General features: G+C 38.2%; 1 protein-coding gene across 2 annotated transcripts in view; it reads right to left on the bottom strand.

Moving 5' to 3' along the window:
- LOC129249465 (WD repeat and FYVE domain-containing protein 3) overlaps nt 1-10,518 on the bottom strand; it is a 71,648-nt gene extending 61,130 nt beyond the window's left edge. The window contains exon 1 of one of the 2 annotated variants that reach the window (XM_054889296.1): nt 10,344-10,518. The gene's annotated coding sequence lies outside the window, so the exon portion shown is untranslated. Of the gene's footprint in view, nt 1-9,705; nt 9,866-10,343 lie in introns of those variants that run through there. The other variant, XM_054889297.1, reaches the window with a different exon arrangement.
- Between the last annotated feature and the right edge of the window lie 14,052 nt (nt 10,519-24,570).

The following is a 24,570-nucleotide window of genomic DNA, read 5'->3' as shown; positions in this document are numbered from 1 at the left end:
GTAAAATTACACTGTTCAACACCGATTTTGTTACAAGAAAAGCATCAGATGTTTCTGATAGAATTTTTTCCACAGATTAACTGAGAGTAAAAACTGATTTTCATGTCGCAATTTTTCTATAAATAGTAATAAAATCTTAAAAAACGCAATTTTAGCTCTACTTGAACCAGCATCGAAAAAAATGTGTTTTTATAAAAATCTAAAAGGCAGCTTAAATAAAAGCTTGAACCATGAACTTTAAAGTTCGAAAGTAAAAATCTTTGTAACAGGTTAAGAACTAACTAATAATTAATTTTTGTAGAACCATCAATTTCCTATGTAAAAACGGTCGCCGGGTTCGAAAACCCACATAATTTTTTTTTCTGTCAAGTAGTTTCGAAACATCGGCGAATAACAGTTTCTGATTAAAGTATGACAAAAAAATATAAAAAAATGTCTGGTATCTGGTAAATCCGTTAACCGATCAAAACGAGTTATAAATCAAATTCAAAGAAATTAAATTTTTAATGCTCTACTTTTTAATAAAAGATTTACAATATTTCAAAATATTTATAATATAATATTTACAAAAAAATTGGTATTTTCTTAGAAAATGTTATAAATGAAATTCAAGGAAGTTTAATTTTTATCTTTTATTTTATACTCTCATTATTCAATAAATTTACACGTTTTCGAGATATTTATTTATAATGAAGGTATAAATGTAATAAAGTTTCAAAAAATAGGTAATTTTTTTTGCCAAAATATGCAAATACCTGATTTATATTGTAAAAAATGTAATAAGAAAACGATTTTCGGAAAATGTTTCTTACTCATTCCTTAAAGACCACATATCAAGAAAAAATTTAAAAGCTAAATAAAAAAAATCTTCCAATAAATATTAAAATTATTTGTATGAGAAAAAAAAATTCGTCCAATAAATATTAAAATTATTCGTATGAGAATAAAAGTACTCATTTTTGCACTGACGATATTTAAGTAAAATTAAACAACTGATCTATTCAATATCGATTTTTGGTATTTCTAGTAAGAAATTACTTACGGTAAAAAATTTAATTATAAAAGATTGATAGTAATTGCTAGCGCTCATACCATATACTATCAGACATGGAAGAAGATTGTCTTGCATGAAATGAAAAATTTAATTTTGTTGACCAGTGTCACAAGTCTTTCAGTGCAAATATTTCGTATTAGGAAGAAAAATAATTTTCGACACACTTCACAGTTCAAAGAATATAGAAAATTACGCAAGGCGAATCCATGATTCAATGATAAAAGGTCAGTAAGCAGCTTTCTCGGTCTCTCTTGACAAATCGGCTCCCTTAGCAAGACACTGGGTTGCTAGCTCTAGAAATTTTGAGTAAAAGTGGAGGAAAAGTAAAATTTGCAGAAAAACATTTCATTGTCAAAATGGTCTGCTTACGAGCAACAACTCGTTAAAGAGTCTTCATCGGTATGTAAAGGACTATGGTACTACGACATGAAATGCATACCGCTAAAGTCAGGAAATGATAGATTGACGCAATCCGAGATCGATAAAAGGAGGATTTACAAAGCTTTATTTCTTATGATGTGGTGTTTTAGACGGAATTCATGTTTTGCGAAGAGCTAGCATTTCCCAAAGAGTTACAACAGGGAGAATAATTGGATAGTTCCGACGCGATCGGTAACATTGCATACTTCATTATAAAAAAGTTGGGATTGACGGAACTTGCTTCCAAGGTTTCCTTCCCCTGGATGGATGAGGCGCCTTCATAAAAAACCCTCTACTGGAATAAGCTTAAAACTGTAGGTCCTTCCATTTGTGGAACAACATCAAGACGCGTGCTACAAATAGGACGAGGATCACGGCCAAACACCTAACAAAATTGTACATGCCAATTATTTATTTATTTTTAACAAAATATTTTCATATTGACAAAGCTTCGCAATTTCGCGATCGGACTTAAATTTGATAATTAATTCACAAAATAAAATCTTGGATTAAGTGAAATAATTTCTTGTTTTAATATTAGACTAGGCAATTTCCCATAATAACTTCTACTACATTCAAATATTAATTAAAATTTATTTTTTAAACCTTCGTAGTTTGTTTCCATTAAGTAAAAATATACTTTTTTGCTACCATTTTTACCAATAGAGATTTAATTTGTTCCACTTTATTCAGCTTCTTAAATACAACTTTTTGTAAGGGAGTGTCAAAAATCCAACGTCACAAGTGAGCAAACCCTTAATAATTGAATCATGAGGCGAATCTACTAACGGACGAATCGGTAGACCAGCTGATTTGCTTTTTTCTTTTGCCGTGTACATTCAGATGTCAGCAAATAATGAAAAGACGAAAAGCCGTTCCATTCGCACTATCGTCGTATGCTTCTAGCTCCAACTTTATGTCAGCTGAGGAACCTAGTTCGTCTTTTACTTTTTCATTTATACTTTCCTTTGTCTTGGTATTTCTACGTACAAAACGTTGTTGTTGGTCTAGCGGCACCACCTTTAATGAATGCGCCTGTGATTACGCGTGCCATATGGCAATACTTGGCTCGCAGTGAATTTGACAGAATCAGCTGTTGAGCTGACGTATCTGAGAAGCTTTGCTTATATTTTTTGTTTTTTAGAATTTTTTTTTTCTTTCTTTTTCTGTTATCTTCTTCATTTACATACATCAACTTAAACTAATTTGTGTGTCTTTAATGCAAAGTTTTTTCTTCAATGTACGGATAATTGTTTGGGCCACTGTATGGACATGCATATTCATGTGTGTGTATAACTTTTTAAGCAGCATCGCTTCAATGATTTGTTGAACACCAGCGCGCTTTGCCTATCACCGGTGCTGGCTGATACGAGCAGCTTCAACAAAGCCGCATGGCTGCTGTCTGCTTGCTGCTACTCAAATTTAGGTCAAACTAATGACCGGCAAGTGGAAGCGACTGTGCGCTTGGTATGCGAAGAAAGAAAGGTGTAATATGTCTTCCGAGTGACTATACATATTTCATACATAAGTGAATATGTATATTTGTAATGGGTGTTTTTTTTTATCATAGAAGTGTATAATTTTTTTTTAATAAAATGCAGAAAAAAATCATAAAATGGGCTATTTCTTAGCTCTATAAGCGCTCAACTTTTATGCAATTTATAGCGATTTTCCATGTCGAGTGTTTCAACTGCAATATACTTAATTCAAATAACTGATTTGTCAGGCTTTCTTCACAACAGATGGCCTGGTAACAGATCTGTATTTGTAAGTAGGGAAGTAAATATTTAAATTTCGTACTTTTCTTTTGCCAAGCCTAAAAGTTATTTCCAAATAGCGGGAGTATTTGCTTCGTTTATTGTAGAAAATGCATACCTATCCTAAAAATGAGTGAAAAATAAATGTTTTGTATGAAAATTATATCTGTGTGCGCCTGAACAAAATAATGTAAGAAAATTTAAATTTTTAATGTCGCTGCTGCGAACAGTCTGGCAGCGCAGTCAGAGTAAATTCCACTATTGCTCAATTGCAATACTGCAATACGAGTCGATCGCTGATTGGTCGAAAAAATAAGCGATAAAAAAACGGGAGAAGTTTAGCAAAGCGGGACCGTGAGCGCAAAGAGGCTTAACGTGAATAGAGGGCAGAGTGATAAGAACACATTTTTTAATCCTTTCGTATAAAGTTAAACTTAATAAATAAATTTATTACGGATTGCAAAAAATGTTCGCTTTAACAGTCGCTATCAATATCAAAATCACTCCGTTGGTTTTGAGTGAAATCAATTTCGGAAGCGAGTTTAAGAGCCTTGATACAACCAATGGCTGAAATCCAGTTAAACATAAATTCCAGTAAACCCCACATCTACACCTTCTATAGATTACGTTAAAAGAGCCATGTTAAAACAGAAATGTCAAGTGGAAACCATGAATTTCACTGATTCACAAATTTCTTACCGTATTTCCTGCCGTCACTGTCTTAAAATCAGCTGTCATCTCATAGTGTGACAACTCAATTTTCATATTACCGCGCCGTTTCCATGCGCGCATTCAGCGATTCCATTTGCTTGCTGACATTTTGAAACTTAAATATTAATTAAGACATGAGCAAACGAGTCAAAGGGAAGACAGAAATTTGTCAGATATTTAAAAATACTTTCGGTAGAAGTGTAGATGTGGGAAGGCTTGGTGGAAATTGGTTTATAAACAAATCTTGGCATTTACTAGCATCGATTGCGTTTTATGAAGTCCACCGGTTTCAATTTCGTACCACTTTTTTCAGAACAAATGGTCTTTTCTCGCTAAAAACGTGCCAATTAATGTCTTTCAAATCGTGAGTCGTAAGTGGCTTAGCAGTAGAGATTAGTTGCTTGAGATATTCCCAAAAAATGTAGTACAAAAGCGCAAATCTCATAACCATTTCCACGAGAGTTGGTTTTAGGTAAATGGAACAACCCAAATTTATATCCGACCAAGGACTGCCACTGTGGCGGCCGCCGTAGCCGAATGGATTGGTGCGTGACTACCATTCGGAATTCACAGAGGGAACGTAGGTTCGAATCTCGGTGAAATACCAAATTAAGAAAAACATTTTTCTAATAGCGGTCGCCCCTCGGCAGGCAATGGCAAACCTCCGAGTGTATTTCTGCCATGAAAAAGCTCCTCATAAAAATATTTAAAACTGTAGGTCCCTCCATTTTGTGGAACAACATCAAGACGCACACCACAAATAGGGGGATGAGCTCGGCCAAACACCCAAAAACTGTGTACATGCCAATTATATAAATATATAAGGACTGCCACTTCAGCAGGACTCCAACAAAAATGTATTGGAAATTTTTTATGGTGCCACACCAACAACAATATGACCTAGATGGCCAAAAAATATATAATATTTAACTTTCGGTCACCAAAAATGCGTGAAAGTGACACATTGCACTGCTTTGCTTCTTGTCTCTTTTAGTCCTATTCAGTCTCTTTCAAATCTTTATAGATGAGAGAACTCAAAATTAGTTTAACTCAAATAAAAGCGAGAATTTCCCCACGATAATCGGTTCTACGCTGCCGGAATGACCCGGCCAAGGGCTTTCACTGCAGCAGCACTCCAAAAAAATGAAGGAGAAATGTTTATGTTGTTACAATATCGGACAACTACTTTACATTAATGAAGTCACCCATTTTCCATTAAGCATCTTTTATTCGAAATGTATTAATTTTTCAATGTTGTGCGATTACAAGTCTCTGCCATGGATGATAGATCACCAGGTTGGACTTTCAGCAATGGTGATAAATGAAATTGAGCAAGTAACTTCTGCTTCCTAGGTGTTCATACAGTGGGACTTAGGATTGTGTCAAGTCCTTTCTGCAGAGTCTGTCAACTAGCCACCGTTCGTCGTCAACATGTAATTCCAAGGCCGCTTCTACATTTCACAAATTTTGAATATTTGTCCAAGTGGGCCTCTCGCATGGGATGCCATTTATCCTAACCTAACCCAACTTCGGTGCCCACGTCACCAGGAAGTCGGGAGCAGAATTATGCCCGCTCATTTCACTGTATTAACACACTCGTGCAATTAGTCGTTGCTCAGAAGGCCACGAATCAATATGAACGAAAGCTGTGTTGATTTTTTTCGTATATCACCAACACAAGCGCAGTTTTTCGCCTGTATGACCTCGGTTACGTCCATGGTGAAAAGATTTTAAAGGTGAGCTCTTTAGCTGGCCGTCATTCGGCTCTGTTAGTTATACACGTAAAAAATCAACCAATGAAATTTCGTTACCGTCTGAACAACGACTAATCGGACGAGCGTGTGAATAGAGCGGGCAGAATTCGGCTGCCGAATCCCCAACCGACGTTGCAGTCAACATTCCCCTCATAACTTTTTTTTCCACCATAGTTAAAGTGCAAATCTGGTAAATTCATCATCCTTGGGTTACGTCAGCCAATCAGCTGATTCTTTCAAATTCGCTGAGAGCCGGTTAACGGTATGATATTGGTCACACCTTCTGCATTTTTTTCACCATGAGTTTCTGTATTCTAATTAGACCCAGTTTGTGCCAAGGCAAGGTTTGTACTTTGGCAGACATTCTTATTTAAGGCTTCATAAACCTAAAAAACACACCCGTTATATAGTAGAATGAGTTGAAAAGAGGCTGCTAGCGGTTTAGCTTGTATTTTTCTAATTTTTATTTTCTCAAAGTGAAGCAGCTTATGTGTATGTTGTTGAAAGTGAGTAGCTTATAGATACTGAGGGCTGACATTTGCATGAAGCACGCCACGGAATGTATCATTCATATGCAGCATATCTGTGTATGTAGATATTACATTCACAACTTTTTTAAGCTTACAATGTCTACAAAGAAAGCAAAAAAGTGGTTATCTATATTTTCCATCTCCCTAATTACGTACTTTTCTTTAATATGCGAATAGCTGCATTAGATTTACGGCTTAACATCATTCGCTTGACTGCAGCCCAGTCAACCTCCATTTGATGCCAGAGAGATAAAACACGGCATATAGTATAGGAATATATGTACTTACATATGTATGTATGTATGTGCATGCAACGAGTAATTGCTGATATTCAAAAACCAAGAAACCAAATCTATTTCAAGGTCAAATGTTATTAGTTGTGGCCATTAGAGGCGGAAGAAAATTGCTTTTAATGCTTTAATTGTGTGTTTCTGTATTATTAGCGATTAATTGCTAGTGATTTAACTAAGGAAATTCATTGTGATGACTGTAGAAGAAGTCCGTATACTAGGGAGCAGGATATTTAGGAGACACAAAAATATCGAAAAAAGAAACTTTTTTTAGTTCACACGCATGCGAGTTTACACTACCGGATTCGTGTCCGGTAAATGAATGATACCACAGGAAATATTTAATGCGGCTATAACAATAAAAAACATAGCTAAAATTAGTATTCCGACAAGCGAAATACATAGATTGAAGGCGAAGTAAGGGTAATTTCTACTGCGAATAGATTACAGTTTAAATCGCTGATTTTAATTATAAGATATCGACATATTGGGTTGGGGAAAAAGTAATGTCGTATTTTGTCAATTGAGCGCGACATTTAAACATATCTTGCGTTGTACTTATTGCATCGGGTCACACTAAACGGCGGTGAAGACGACAATCTGTACTACAAGTGTCTCTTAAACAGTGTTGTGATCGTACGTTTCAGTCTTAAATTATAGCACGTCAAATATGGAGTCCACCAAACAAGAAATTCGTCATACTTTACGTTTTTACTACCTTAGAGGTAAAAACGCAACGAAGGCGTCGGCAAAAATTTGTGAAGTTTATGGGCCTGATACTGTAACGATTCGCACAGCACAGCGTTGGTTCAATCGATTTCGTTCTGGTGTAGTAGATGTCGAAGATGCAGCCCGTACTGGTAGGCCAATCGTCGTAGAGACTGATAAAATCGTTGAAATTATCCAAAGAGACCGGCATGTGAGCATTCGCTTGATTAGTCAGGAACTAGGTGCAGACCACAAAAGCGTTTTGAACCATTTGCAGAAGATTGGATTCCAAAAAAAGCTGGATGTTTGGGTGCCACACGTGTTGACGCAAAAAAATCTTTTGGACCGAATCAACGCTTTCGATTTTCTGCTAAAACGGAACGAACTTGACCCATTTTTGAAGCGGATGGTGACTGGCGGTGAAAAGTGAATCACGTACGACACGTACGCGAAGCGAAAAAGATCGTGGTCGAGAAGCGGCGAGCCGGCCCAAACCATGACCAAGCCCGAATTGACCGCCAGAAAGGTTTTGCTGTGTGTTTGGTGGGATTGAAAGGGAATTATCAACTATGAGCTGCTCAACTATGGCTAGACCCTTAATTCGGTTCTCTACTGTGAGAAACTTGACCGCTTAAAGCAGGCGAATAACCAGAAACGGCCAGAATTGGTCAATAGGAATGGTGTTGTGTTCCACCAGAACAACGCTCGTCCTCACACATCTTTGATGACCCGCCAGAAGCTACGGGAGCTCGGATGGGATGTCCTATCGCACCCACCACATAGTCCGGACCTATCACCAAGTGAATATCATCTCTTCCGGTCCATGCAAAACGCCCTTGCTGATACCAAGTTGGCCTCAAAAGAGGCTTGCGAAAACGGGTTGTCTGAGTTTTTTGCAAATAAGGAGGGGGTTTTATAAAGGGGGCATAATGAAGTTGCCTTCTAAATGGCAACAAGTTTGCGAACAAAACAGGGCATATTTGACTTGAATGGGATAATTCTAAGTACGTTAAACAAAGCGTCAAATTTCGATCACAAATATGACATTTCTTTTTCCCCAACCCAATACTTAGAAGATACATTTACATTACGAATACGACTCAGTTGAGAGGCTTCAATGTTTCTTTATTAAAAAATTAATTTCCGACTTTTCTGGACTCTGCTGTTAAATCAGAATCACGCGATTTGTATGCTAACTTAGCACTGATATATATATATATAATTGGCGCGTACACCCTTTTTAAGTGTTTGGCCGAGCTCCTCCTCCTATTTGTGGTGTGCGTCTTGATGTTGTTCCACAAATGGAGGCACCTACAGTTTCAAACCGACTCCGAACGACAGATATTTTTATGCAGAGCTTTTTCATGACAGAAATACACTCGGAGGTTTGCCATTGCCTACCGAGGGGTGACCGTTATTAGAAAAATGTTTTACTTATATTAATTTTGGTGTTTCACCGAGATTCGAACCAACGTTCTCTCTGTGAATTCCGAATGGTAGTCACGCACCAACCCATTTGGCTACGGCGGCCGAAGCACTTAGAGATATTAAATATTTCAGTTTTGATTTTCTGCCTATGTCATTAGCTTAATTTTTCATGCACGAGGAAGTCTTCTTAACCAAAATGCAAGACCTTTTAAGAATATACCTTCTACCGCCTGCACAGTTTGTATCTTGGGTATCTCTGAAAACATCCAACACGTCACAGGCATCTTTATAAAAATAGGCCTAATTTGGCCTGCGACTATGAAAATCTGAGCGCTTTTGGTGTCAGTCACTTTGAACTGTAAGAACAAAATTAAAAGTTTCAGACATTTTTAAAATTAAAATTATGCTACCCACAGCCAATGCGTGCATGCATATGTACATATGTATGTATGCATGTATGGATGTATGTATGTATGTATACTTTGTTCACTGTCACTTGATGTTCCCCAATTCAACAGTTTTCCCCACTTGAGAAAAATGTATCGAATCAAGTAAGTATACAAAGCACTGGCCCAGCTGCGCAGCTTATCACTTCCCACAGTTTCGAATGGCTAATATAATCATGAACGCACATGTATAAATCAAATGGTGTAAAATTACAATGTAAAAGGGTGCACGCACATACATACATACATATGCTTATAGGTATATACATATATATAAAAATACGAAAACGTAGATCTATTTGTGTGTATTTTGTACATGTAACAACTTGCTAAGCGGCAGCAACAATTTTATATAAAATTAAAATACAAAAAACATCACATTCGCATTATATTCAATAGATACACACGGCACAGAGCATCATTCAAATTGTCCTTGTGCGTCTCACAATCCCTCCATGCCTTGACGTTTTCACTTTATTTATCCTTCTTTCACTTGTAACTTTTCTCTTTACATTATTTACAACATTTCTAATATCCTGACACAGGAAACTTGGCTATTTGCACGCTTGGTGGGTGGATGCTGTCAATGCGAATACTCCTCCCTTACTTGGTGGCCCTTGTGGCCGCGTGCAAATCAACAATCAGCATCCCAACTCGTTACATCCTGTGCCACATTTTGCTTTGCACTTGCCCACATTTTTATTTTTATTTACAACTCTTTCAATATGTATGTAGATGTACTCCTATTTTGTATTTCCTTTTTTATCTACATTTACACGCGCGCGTCACCTTCCCGTCTTACTTTGTCATTGCACGCACGTTCGCACGATTATCGTCGTATTTTCTTTGGTGTACGTATTTTTCACGAGCGTTTTCTTTGTTTTGTTTTTTTTAGAGCCGCTTATCGATTTTTCTTTCGCCACTTGGTATGAGGACGACGACGACTGCTTGCTTCCCTTTACTGTATTAGCAAAGCCCTAGGCATTCTGATTTCACTACTTCACGACCGACTTACTTACAAATCAATTACCAGCGAGACTTTTTAAGCGTTTTGCCTGAAAAACCACTTCGAAAAAATTGCAGTTGATGTGGTGAACAGGCGTTCAACGCGTTAGTGGCCGTAGCCACTCAATATTATAAGAAATACACACAATTTGGTATGCCATTGGATGCTCCACCAAAGGAGGTGAAAATTTTCATGCACATAATCACAACGCCCCCATTTTAAACGCCAGCTCAACTCACTTCTAATTCCAAGTTTAGCCACTGTACTTCTTCGCACGTTAAAATTGCACACGTTTCAATACTTTTTTTATTTTTCTGTAATTACATTGTGTTAAATTTTTTACTTTAGCAAATTTCTTTCACATTTTTTCTTCAACTTATGTATAAACTAGCGCGACGACGCAGACCGAACATCAGTATGCGTCAAAAATATTGCGAATAATGAATTGTTCACTGGTGTATTTCGTTTGACGTTCGTTGGTTGAACTGTCAGTGCTGTTATGACGTTTTCCACTTGCGTTGTTTTCTTATTGTTTCACAGCTTTTGTGGTGCTACTTTATCATGCACTCGCTTTTATTGTTTGCTTCTCTGTTTACGTTTGATGAGCAAAATACCAGAATTGGCTGATAAAATTAATGTTGCCAGCTGTGAAAAATGTATCTATTGCTGCAGTTAGTGGTGGAAGTTATTCGCATATATATTTATGTGTTGAGTTTGCACAAACTCAGTTATGAATTTGGTTATTCTTGCTTTTAAAAATAAATAAATAATAAATTAATTATAAATGATAAATAAATAAATAAAAAAAAACAAGTAATGAAGAAATTATAAAAAAATAAATAAACAATTGGCGCGTGCACTTTTGTTAGGTGTTTGGCCGAACTCCTACTGGTGATGTGAGTCTTGATGTTGTTCCACACATAGAGTGAACTCCAACTCCAAGCGACAAATTGCTTTTTTATTAGGAATTGTAGCATACTTACATTTTATAATTTATTAACGTATTTATTTCTATATGGCAATACCTTCAAATTGTTAAGATTTAATTTAAAGTTTTCTTATATGGCAATGCCCTAAAATTGTAATGACCACTTTTTCAAACTCTAAATTTGAATTTTCTAATAGGATTGATTTTGCCTATAAAAAGCCTTTGTAGTGGGGACAGCGTTGGCTGGCCGCTGCAAAACAGGTGTTGCTCTTGCTCGTGTAGCTTAGCTTACTAAACGGTTTTGTTTTCCGGAATTTTTATAACAATTAAAAATACGAGAGATATATTTTACGAAAAAAGAAACACAACGTTATAATTTTAAATAATAAAAGAAATACAAGGTTACAGAATGTTCTTTATGGCAGAAATACACTCGGAGGTTTTCCATTACTTGCCGAGGGGTGACCGCTATTAGAGAAGCATTTTTCTATTATTTGATGTTCATGCGCGGAGATTTGAATCTACATACTCCAGAATGTTAGTCACGCACCGATGCATTCGGCTACGGTGGCCGAAAAAATGTAAACCAATAGGAAAATATAATTAATAAAAAATGTTTAGTCCCACAACGAATTTGAGTTGAAATATTAAATTTCGAATATAAAGTACGTCCTCGTAGTTTCCCAAATGTACCTACATTCCCTGCTTCTAAAACAAAATAAACCAAAAATCTTATTTCTCAACCCCAAAAACGTATCCTTTCCATTAGCGCATTATTTGCATTGTCGCTGCTAAAAAAAACAAAGAAAAACACAGTTACACATTACATCAGTGGCGCCAGCAATAGGAAACGGGCAATCGCGGTAATAGCGCAGACACACCAAATTTAGCGAAGTCCTCAACCATCTGTGCGATTCTTCTGCCAGAAAAATGTGAAACACAGATGGCGCTCTAAACAGTTATATTAGAAGGCGTTGTTCCTAAGCAACGACAGGTGGGCACTAGCACTACTTGGGACTTTAGGACTGGTAGCGGCAGGCTAATCCCCTACCATGGCAGAAATCACAATGGATTAACGAAAACAACGCAAAACTGAGCCTTGTCGAGGTCCTATGCTCCCGAGAGGAGTGAAGAAGGAAAAAAAAACCAGTCTAACGGTTAGACACGATAGAAGTGAAACCTTCCGTAAAACAAATTGAGAGAGAATGAGACGAAAGCAGCATTAGGAGCGGGATAATTATAGGTTCATTATAATATTTCTATAAAGTTCATATTTTATTTTCTTCATTTTATTATTATTCATCCTCAATGTTTTCAATTTCAACAAATGATACGAGTGGCTTATGATAGCTAAAATATGATACAAATGCTTTGGTTTCGATGTTGTCAACATGTCTTTGAAATACCGCGTCAATTGTTGTTTTTGATCGTGTTGTCGATTCAGTGCGATTGTTACACATTTTTAAATTGAATGTTGTATTGAGAACGTCAATTAAAGGAACCGCTGTGTCCAATGCAAAATTTACGTTAAAATCGCTACTTAAAATCATTGGAACTTTATTGTAATCTTTTCTAAGTATCCGCGATACTTCTGGTGTATAAATAAATAAATAAATAATTGGCGCGTACACTTCTGTTAGGTGTTTGGCCGAGCTCCTCCTCCTATTTGTGGTGTGCGTCTTGGTGTTGTTCCACAAATGGAGGGACCTACAGTTTCAAGCCGACTCCGAACGGCAGATATTTTTATAAGGAGCTTTTTCATTGCAGAAATACACTCGGAGGTTTGCCATTGCCTGCCGAGGGGCGACCGCTATTAGAAAATTTTTTTTATTAATTTTGCTTTCACCGAGATTCGAACCAACGACCTCTCAGTGAATTCCGAATGGTGATCACGCACCAACCCATTCGGCTACGGCGGTGTATACTTTATTAAATTTTCGTGAATGAATTCCGTGATGCTATTTATTGATTGATTCGGTGAAATATAAATTGCCACAATTAAAACTGTATTTCTCCCACTTTAGAGAGCTGAACAGACAGTGATTCTAGTTGCTGTGCATTCAGATCTATCTGTGGAGTTACAATACGAGCACCGTCATTTTGATTGTGGTATATTGCAACACCGCCTGCAATTGCGGTAAATATTTAAAAATGAAAATATTTACGAATATAAAAATACGGACGCAATACAGCACACACGGTTGCTATTATGAGCGTCGTGACGCGTATATTACACAGACGTACTAACATACACACAAACATTCGTAGGACGCTTGGTCTAAGCAAGTATTAGGTAGTGTAGTATAGGTATATATACATAATGCCTTCTCGCTCACCGTGGCTCCGTAATACGCAGGCGCGATCACATACGTACTAGCATACATACAAACATACATACGTATGACGCTTGAACTAAACACCAAAGCAAGTAATAGGCAGTGTAGTATACATACTACAATACTCACTATACTAGCGTGGCTCAGCAGTACGCAGCCACACACATACATATATGTATATCAAAATATAACGCTTCGTAGCCAAGAGTGTCGCTTTTTCGTTTCATCGAGTCTCAAATCACTCCCAACGATTCTAAAGAAGTTTTCACTTCAAAAAATTTAATTCGAAAACCTTATGCTTTCCATTCTTACTCCCGCTGTGGCTGCTAAAAAACAAGTAAGAACAAAAAAAAAAAAAAACATAGTTACACGTTGCATCAGTGGCGCCAGCAATAGGAAGCGGGCAATCGCGGTAATAGCGCTGACACACCACATTAGCAAAGTCCTCAACTCTCTGTGCGATCCTTCTGCCAGAAAAATGTCAAACACAGATGGCGCTCTAAACAGTTATGTTAGGAGCGTTGTTCCTAAGCAACGACAGGTGGGCACTACCACTACGTGGGACTTTAGGACTGGTAGCGGCAGACTAATCACCTACCCTGTAAGAAATCACAATAGATTAACGAAACCAACATAAGACTGACTCTTGTCGAGGCCCTATACTCCCGAGAGGAGTGTGCAAGGAAAAAAAAATAAATTTGAATTATTTGTTATGAAATTCATGAAACATTAAAATAATATTTCAGACATACGTTATTTTAATGATGACCTGGGTTGCACTAAAATACTAGAATAATCCCTACTAAGAAAATATTTCCCCTACCTTGCTCACCTACTAGCTTCTGCCTTTCCATCATCAAGCCTAGAACAGTAGTCTTAGCGATTACACTTGCGACCGCGCCAAACCCTATTTATTTACAATTGTTCTAGTGACCAATCAAATTTTAGTAAAAGCGAGTTCTAGATGTAGATGCTTCCAACACCTCTAGACTTTCCTAAAAGTGTGGTGAAAATGTTAAAAATATTCTTCTTCAATTTTCGTTTTCCATTTTTCGTTTTGAGCACAAAGAAGTGGCGTAATCCTAGGTAGAAATTTAGAAAGTACAAAAAAATTAAGGTAGTGTGCCAAGGTGCATCTAGCAGGTAGCAGGCGTGTATTTTGTCGTTGCTTAAAACCTCTAGAACGCCAAACTTGAAATGTCAAATTTACTAGTAGCGTGTATTTTGTTGTAATTTCTAAACCAGGAAGGGGCAGGTATAGCTCATTTAGTGCTCGTTGTGTAGAGGCAAGGTCTTTGTATGCGTACGCACTCTCAAGGTACGCCGCTTTAGCCAACAATAAAGAATAAGGTAAACAAAATCTGAGAACAGAATAGGGAACAGTTTAAATGACAAAAAAAAAATCGAATTAGCTGCTCTACTGCTTCTACCTTGCTGATGAATGCTCGGATAGTACTACGTTAACGCCAAAATTATTATCGCCAAGAATAGTACTGAAACGCAGACAAATATGCCTAAGTATTTTGCTTGCTTCGCCACACTTTTCCGCAATAAAAAACAAATAAACATCATTTAAGGTTTGTGTCTTTGGTGAGATTTTTCGTCTGCTTTGCGACGTTTGCGTTATGTGCACATTGTATTTCACAGCGCCACTCAAACTGTTCGTAGTAGTTGACGCGTTTGACAGTTAATTTACTGTGCATTGAAAATTTAAGCGTCATGTGATTTGCCAACGGAAAACACGTAATTTTTCGTTAAATTAAGTATTAAATTCAAATGTTGTGAATAAGTAAGAAGTTTAATGTGTAGTGAAGCTACTGAACTCTCTAGTTTGTGACAAATAAGTGATAACCGTGGGGGCCACATGCAGTAGTGCGAAATTGCCCAGAAAATTCAATAAAAGCAAGAAAAATTGTGCCGACTTTTCCAAGCAACGGTGCCTTGATACACCATGTGGGGCTAACAACTTTATTGAGGGTAAGTGATGGCGTGTCGGGGAAAAAAGAATACTACGCTGTGGTACCTATGGACGTTGAACAAATTTTTAACACAGGGACCTTGCAGCATTTACTAAAATCCATCATTAAAGTAGGGACTCCTAGTTATATTACTAGAATTGGAAGTTATTTTTCGAACCGTAAACTAGGATTAAGAAACGACAAAACGGTGGTAATAGTGGCAAAGCACATCCAGGAAATTGAGAGGATCACCAGATCATTAAGTAGGTTCAAGGCTTTGTTGACGTCCATGAGCCTGGAATTAGCTGAGCGCAAAACTGATGTGGTTTTAATAAGCAGCAGGAGGCTATTAGAATCCATGAAGGTAAAAGTTGGGGCTGTAACTATCAATTCAAGGGCTGATGATTGATAGTCGTCTTAACTTTAAAACGCAACTAGAATACGCTGTGAAGAAGGCATCGTTTGTGCAGTCTTTTCTGGCGCGTATGTATAATGCCAAACGGTAGCCCTTAACATAGCAAAAGAATACTATCAGGTCAATCCATAGGTTCGTGCGTTTTTTAAAAGTGCTTTTAAAATTATTAAAAAATATCTTTAAAGTATTTATTAATCAATGATATATTTTCCTTCATTATTGACAATGTCTTCCCAACGTTTAGGCAAATTTTTAATTCCCTGCTCTAAAAATTTTTTATTCTTGGAGCCAAAATACGCTTCGATATCCCTTTTTATAGCTTCTTTTGAGGAGTAGTTCTTGTTACTCATATGGGATTGAAGTCCACGTAAAAGGTGATAATCACAAGGTGCAATATCCGTAGAGTATGGTGAATGCGGCATTAGCTCCCATCCGAGCTCGTTCAGCTTGCCTAATGTTTGCCTTGCGATATGAGGTCTGGCGTTGTCGTGGTGAAACAAAACTTTGCGTCTATTCACTAAAGACGGTCGATTTTTTTTTAAGGGCCTCATTCAGGTTTGTAGCTGATGGAAATAATAATCAGCAGTTATCGTCTAGTTTGGTTCTAGAAGTTCATAATAAACAATACCGGCCATATCCCACCAAATAGACAGGAGAGTCTTCTTGGTGTGAAGGCCATCTCTAGGGGTCGGTTCTGGTGTTTCATCTTTATCTAACCATTGGCGTTTGCGAACAGGATTATTATAAAAGACCCATTTTTCATCACCAGTAACGATATAGTTCAAAAAACTTTCATTTCCAAGCCGTTGCAGCAGCTGAGAACACACATTCACTCTCTGCTGAAGGTTGGCAACGGAAAGTCTGTGCGGAACCCATTTTCCCAGCTTTGAAATCTTTCCCAACTGAACCAGATGGCTGTGAACTGTGAACTATGCAATGAATTTAACCTCTGAGCTATCATATCGAATGTCAGCTTCCACGAGTTCGAGCAAGGCGTCGGGGTTAAACATTTCAGGAGGACCAGGAGGGCGTCCTCCACGTCGCAGTTGCCACTTCGGAATTTTGAAAACCACTTTTGCGTAGTTCTTACACTCACGGTATTCTCTCCGTGAACAGTGTTTATTTCTGCAGATTCTAAGATTCCACTTTATTTTTTAACAACTCGTGCTTCTGTCCGCGACTAAAATCACTTGTTGAATGCACAATATATTATAGAAAATATAAATAGTTCCGTTATATTCCGCGAATAATTTTTTTTATGCAAAAATCGTACAAAAGTGAAATTATGGGTAAAATACGCACGAACTTATGGACTGACCTGATATATAGCAGGATTGTCAGCTCAGTCCTTTTGTACGCGGCACCGATCTGGGCTGATGATGAATTGCTACGCAAAAAACTAATAGCCATCTATCGTCTAAGCGCTACGCGGATCCTCTCCGGTTTCCTCACAATTTCTAACGACTCACCGTTCTTTAATGCAGGACTAATTCCAGTTGATATTCTGGCTAAAGAAAAGCAGAGGTTATTATTTATTAGGCTATTTATTTATTAGGCTATCCGAACTCGACGACGGAACGATGCGTAAAGGAATCGCTACCGATACTTCTAATGCTGAGAACAGTGAACGACGTACGCAGTCCCTTACCGCAGCCCTTAACGAGTACAAAAACTCAACGCGTGAGAACAACTGCGTTCTTTTAATTACATATTTACACAATACATCGGTTTGTGTGTGTATGTGTTTGGTTGTATGCACACAATGTTGCCATTGATATTTTTGCTTACACACTTTTTCACATATCCGCGCTATCAGTTTCAATTTTTCATTGTTTAATAAACCAAAGCCAAAAACCAACAAATGCAAATAGTTCATTTATCTATAATTAACATTATTCAACAGTGTTTTTAAGTTATTTTAATAAAAATTATAATTTTTCTAAGTTCATTTTGTAAATGATTTCGAAATGTGCTGTTTAGCAACAATGTGTGGTGAGAGAGCAATCAGCTGACACGGTTTTACGGGAATTTTCAAATATCGTGAAAAAAAATCTACGATACTACGATACGGAAGAGAGGAATTTTTCATTTACATGGAGTTCTCATTAGTTTGATCGTAACAGCTGACTGGGGACTGCGTTTACGTCGTTCACTGTTTTCAGCATAAAACTTTAAGCGGAGAAAATATCGTGGATTTCATATGGCCTCTGGTGACGATACAGCATGCTTGACTGCGCTTTGTATGTGTTAGTGCAGTCGGGTGGCCGTGTCACACATACTTGTTGTCGGTAAAAATCAAAAATTTTAGATATTAGCGTCAAGCACCCGACACGCACACATATAAAGTTCTTGTCAAACAATGCTTGACCGTCACCAGAGGCCAATACTGAAATCAGTTATTATCTGGAAGAGATTCTGCGGGCATGTAACACAGATTCATAACGACCTATGAGGCGCAGAGTTTCGCAGGTGTCAACAATAATAAGGAGCCTTCAGCCTACCAACCCCGTGAAATATGATAATACCTCTTTGGCAGTTCTGCGGGACGAGTGGTAAATAGTGGAGAAGTGTTTAAATAGTAAGCTGTGAGGTGCAAGCCATGCATACTGCTATGTCGGTACACAAGAGAGTTTCCTCTTCACGGGCGTCTACTCAGAAAAAAACAATATGTCATCCCCGTGGGGGTCACACACAATAGCGCGAAATTGCCCAAAAATGCAATAAGAGCAAGAAAAATCGTGTCGGCTTTTCTAGACAACGGTGAGCAACAGTGCCTTGATGCGCCACGTGGGGCCAACAGCTTTATGTGACAAATGGCGCCGCATAAAAGTGTACATCTAAGTACATAGGTGCTTACATATACGAGCATATAAATTGCAGACGAAATATGAATGTATACAACAACAACAATCTGTAAGTGTATCTGTATCTGTATCTTACAAAAATACGCCAAAGTTGCTGTGGTGACCTTGACGTCCGATTAACACATAAACATGTAAGTACTTACATACATACCTATGTATTTATGTATCCACGTAGCTTTACCAAACACCTAACACGCCTTGCGTACATATACATGTATTTATATATCATACAAACCTTATCTGGCTGATGCTGCTGGCAAGGAAAGAAGTTGTGCAGTGTTAGTAAATGAATTTATATAAGGAATGTGCGCAAAGCGGCATACTTACATACATACTATGTAGTACATAAATAGGTATGCATAGATGAGTGTTCGAAAATGTGCAGTTTTTGATATATATGTACATACATTAGCGTACTTGTGTACTTATATATTACTGGTATGCGCTCTTAAGCCATTTATTCATGAGCTGTTGTGAGCATGCCCGTGAAGGTTTGTAAGTTTCTATAGACCCGCTAGATGGCGTTGCAGGCAAGAGGTTTCAAAAAATCATGTTTACAGCCCGATTTGGCGCATATCCAATAATAGACGAGCTAAGTGAAGATAAATACATAATTAGAAAAAAATGTGGGCTCTATTAACTGTCCGTGATAAATGTACTAGGGCACACAAAACATCGCTTGCTCGATTAAAGTTTTATAAGGAAATAATCAACTATTCGGCAGCGCTCTCATTTTGTTAGCAGGTGGCCTCTCTCTCTACAATAATCGGGCTGGTTGTAGTTGAAGAATACGTAGTATTATTCTACGCTTTGATCTGAGCCTATTCGTTGGCTTATTTATTGGAAATGAATGTCTCCTGTCGCAGTTGGAAAGAGATCCCGCACAGCGGCGATAGTGACTGAAGAAAATATTCAAAAAGTCAAAACATTATTAAGTTGTGATTTATAGCAGAAGAACTACCGCCTGCGGTACTCGAAGTGTATCCAACATCAGACCGCTGCGCTGATGCGCGGGCTCTAGTACTGTGATTGCATTATATTTGGTAGGAAAATCACAACCAGCGATTGTTCGTGAGCTCGAGTACTTTAAAGTAAAGAAATTTTTTGTTTATCGCACCACTACTCGTTACAATGATACTGGTAGCATCGTGAAACGTCATGGAGGTGGTCCTCAAAAGACTGCAACGTCACGTGAAATGGTTCAAAAAGTGAAGAAGCGACTTGAGTGAACTCCCCGACGAAGTGCCAATCAAATGGCGAAAGAACTGAAAATATCTGACCGTATCATCTGCCGCATACTGAAATATGATCTCAAAGTCAATCCTTACCAAAAAGGCGCATGATCTCACACTAAAGTAGCAACAAGTCAGACTTGTGAGAGCGAAGGATTTGCTTTGCTTGGCCGAAAGCGGTCAATTTCCGAACATTGTGTTTTCTGACGAGAAAATTTTTCAAATTCAGCAATTTGTAAACTCAAAAAGACAGGGTTTTTTTGACCGACCGTTCATACGAGAATTCGATTCATAGATTGGCCACCAGTAGGCAGCACCCGGTAATGGTTTTAGCTGCGGTTACAGGCAGATGGGCGCTCGCCAATCATTTTCATCGAGCCTGGCGTCAAGGTAAATGCGAAATATTATCGAGAAAGTATTCTGGAGCTTGCTTTGAAGCCATAGACGTTTCAACAGGACTTGGCACCGTCTCACAAAGCTCGAATGAAACAAGAATGGTTAAAAAGCAACGTTCCGAACTTCATAACGTCCAAAAAATGGGTCTCAAATTCACCAAACGCGTATCTGATGGATTATTCTCTTTGGGCACAGATGCACCAGTCTTGAGGCGCTGAAAAACGCCATTGTCCGTGAGTGGGCCAAAGTACCTGCAAGTCATATTCGGATAGCTTGCAATTCGTTTCTGGACCGTATCGAAGATTTTTTCTCACCGATAAATATTTTTTTTTAAGAACAATTTTAAGCCGAAATTTTGGTCAAAAGTAAATTTTTTTTTGATAAACCGCCATTTGGTCAAAAAAATTTATTTTGCTTATTTCTTTGATTAATTAGAGGATCGAGTTCATCATTTTTTTGAGAGGAGCTCCCGGAGATCAGCTGTAGCTCCTTTCCAAATAAATATTTCTACTAATACCAAGTCTTAAAATACAGCTAAAAGATGGCATAATATGTGTACAAATGTTTCGATCAATAAATTTAAAAGTTTTCTCAGAAAATATTCTGTGAAATTTGCTTTTTTCGGCCTTCTAACTGTATATAACCCCTTAATATACAGAATTTTCCGGGATAGCGAAGGAATTTTATTAATTGATTATTTACCTAAAGAGACTAAAATGAAGGATTAGTACTGAGCTAATTAGCTGGAGTGTTGTGCGAGGTGACTCCCCTTTTCACATCGCTTGTGTTGCTGCGGAAAGCTACGAAATGCACAAAAATCTATCATCCTTTCTACAATCTGGGCCTGACTCCTAGTGACTTTTTACTATAAATAATCCTTAAATAAAATGAGGCTAGCACGACTACATCATGAGACAAGAATCATAAGCTATCGCCCGGAGCGTACAAGTTAGCAAATTGAGAGGTTGATACATGGCAGACACCAATGGAAGCATCTTATTTTGTTTCCTTGCTCATCCGGATAAACATAGGAATGATATATGTATATTTAAATAGCGGGTGTATACCTACTCGTATACCGAAGGAAGGATAATAATACGATTCTGAATCGATTGTCATTCTGAGCTACAGTCAGACGGCACTCAAGGTGTTGTCATGCTTTAACGTTAAGTTCTCATTAGTCTTTGAGAGTATCAAGAAATTGAATTTGCTAGGAAAGCAACAATTGCATGCCGAGCATATGGGTCTCAGGACATAGGGGTATAGCTGGGAGTGAAGTAGCGGATTCATTGGCTAGTGCCGCTGCGACCTCGTTATTGAAAAGGGCCCGAATCGTGTCCTGCTATGGAGCAACACACCATCAAAGAGAAGCTTAAAAGCGAAGAGCTAAGGCTCAGAGACGTGAGCTGGCATCAAATTATGGCGATGTTCTTACTAGGGGGGCTTAATGAAAGGAGGTTTAGGCAACTCATAACTCTTCCTAAGGGCAAAGTGAAAATGTTCACGCTCGACTTTTTTCAGCGACCAGTCCACGGAGACTTCAGCACACGTTTTTCTCGAATGTGATGTTATAGCGCAAAAAGGATGAGATATCTCGGCAGGATGCGCCCGAAGGAAAGACACATACGCTCAGCCCAACCCAGCTTTATCATAGGTTTACTAAGAGAACTGGGTTTGGAAGAGTTACCGTGATGACTAGAGGGCACAAAAGGCCATGAGGTCGAAGTGCAAATCTCATTTTCATTCATTCATTCATAATTCGATACAAGTCTCTGCCTAAGGAAGTTTACTCCAAAATCTAATCTCAGTTATTTGCCAAAGTATCCATATACAAAGGCACACTACCCGTAATACCGTGAGCAGCAGTTACCACTAATATTAGCATACCTATTACACACATACATACATGTCTGTATATACATACACTTTCACCCTATTATTGTATTATTATTTTATTACTAAAGCTATTACAAACCACGTAAGCCCTGGATTAATACATTCTCACCTTCACATCCATTCCTTGCAAGCATTTTAGCTACTGATATTAATTATCTTTCGGCATTTTTGTTCCTGAAACCAAATAACGAAGCAATTAAGCAGGGTTGCGAATGTAGAGATGAAATGTGTGAAGACTCAAATGAATATTTTGTGGCTTGCCAGGAGGTCAAAGGAAGCACAAGCTTAATTGGGTAACTAACAAGCTCGAACTAATTAATTAAGACGTAATACATGTGCACATACATACATATATGCATGTAGATATACAAAGGTGCACACATTTACATTGTATGTATGAGTGATTAAATTACTATGCTATAATGCTGATAAACCTAATAATACCTATGTGAATATATAAATACTTGTTCAGATACAAAAGAAGACACACTAATGTACGTACAAGAATATGAAATACAAATGAATGCCTATGACTTCTATGCCAAAATGAATGCATTCAAGCAACCTCTCTTATAAAAAAAAGGCCAAACTTTTTATAAAACGCTCCATGACGTCTTCCTTTTATCATCAAGTGGTTTTTCAAGGGTTAGAGAGATAGATAGATACTTTATGAGGCTTGCACTTCGATCTCATGGCCTTTTGTGCCCTCTACTCATTACAGTATCTCATCCAATTCCAGCTCCCTCATTAAACTCAGGATAGAGCTGGGTTGAATTGAGCGTAAGTGCCTTTCTTCTGGCTGTAGTTGGCCAAGATGTCTCAATCTTTTCCGCGCTATAGCGCTGCATTCCATGCGAACTTGCATTGGAGTCTCTTGGGATTGGTTGCAGAAACGACAGGAGTCCGTAGACCAAATCCCGATCATGTGCAGATGACACTGCAGTCTGCAGTGGCCTGTGTGAATGCCCGTGAACATTCTCAGACTATCCTTGTGAAGGGCTACGAGTTTTTTAAACTCCTTTTGGTTGAACCCTCCCTGTAAAATTTCGCCTGACGTAGCCCCATAGTTTAGTGCTAGCAAACCTCCCTTAGCTTGAGCTCTTCACTTCTAAGCTTCTCCTTCCTGGTGTGTTGTCCCATAGCAAGGAAGGGCTTGGGCCCTATTAAAGGCGGGACCACAGCCTCTCTCGCCAATGCATCCGCTATTTCGTTCTCAGTTATACCCACAAGGAGTCCTGTGACCCAAATTAGTCGAATGTGATTGCGCGTTCCTAGTACATTAAGTTTCACGATACACTAAGGGACCAGTAAGGATTTGATCTCACAAGACGATTCGGCTATGAGTGTCGCCTGACTATCGCTCAGAATGGCAATTCACTCAATTCGGAAATTTCTATTTAAGTTTAGCTCGGCACATAGACAGATGGCATACATCTGCGTTTGAAAGATGCTTGGAAAACTACCCATCGGTACACAGAGCGCTTGGTTCTGGGGTCGTAGATTCCAGCGCATATGCCTTCTGGGGTCTTCGAGCCAGCTGTGCGCCAGTGCAGGGTGCACTTCTGGAGTTTCTTTTCAAGTGCATGTCCACTCCAGCTTAACTTATCGTTCAGTTCAATTCTGACCCTCTTCAAATTGGATGACTTTAGTGATATCATCTCTGTGTAGCTGGGTAAGTGGGAACTGCAGCTTCAGCACTTCCTTGTTTTTAGATGACATTATTTTTCCTCTCTTGAAGCCTTTCCTGGTTATATTCTGCAGGATACGCTTGGCTGATTGCTGAATAAATATAGGAAGCGGCGTCAGCTCAAGTATCACCACCATCGAAGCTGTAGGGCAGGTCCGCATCGCCCTCGTGACGCACATGCATGCTGACCGCTGAAGCTTAGTTAGCGCTACCTGCACCATCGGGAGAGTGACTCTAGATGCCCAAGCAACCGCTCCATATATCACCATTGGTCTAATTGTCATGATGCACATCCATCTCAAGATTCTTGGATTGCAGCCTTGGGATTTTCCTGCTAGACGTTTGTGGATAATTTTTTGGGTTTCAAGGGTTAAGAATACCATACGGCTAGCCTAAAATGTTTCTTTATCACATTTCTACTCAGTTTAAGATATTTGAATCCCGGTATCGCGATCCCGAAATTTCGGGATTGATAATTATCTCAAATATGAGAAACGGGTACCGCATTCGATAGAGAAGGTTTCCCGCTAAATAGTTGGCGCAAGTGTGCCTCCTTTCGAGCAGTATCAGTTTCGTTAATTACGAGGGTGGATTGATAAGTCCCAGCGACATCTATAGGTCATTAATTTACTTAATTATTGTGATCGTTAAAAGTGAACTGTCAAAAGCGAGCTGTCAAAATTTCATAACATATGGTCAAACGGTACTTTTTTGAGAATTATTTTTGCAAAACACTATTGCATTTTTATTAAAA

The sequence above is a fragment of the Anastrepha obliqua genome, chromosome 5, assembly GCF_027943255.1.
Source record: "Anastrepha obliqua isolate idAnaObli1 chromosome 5, idAnaObli1_1.0, whole genome shotgun sequence".
NCBI classification, from domain to species: Eukaryota; Metazoa; Arthropoda; class Insecta; order Diptera; family Tephritidae; genus Anastrepha; species Anastrepha obliqua.
The sequence above is the reverse complement of the archived record's forward strand: the minus strand, read 5'-3'. Positions and strand labels throughout refer to the sequence as shown.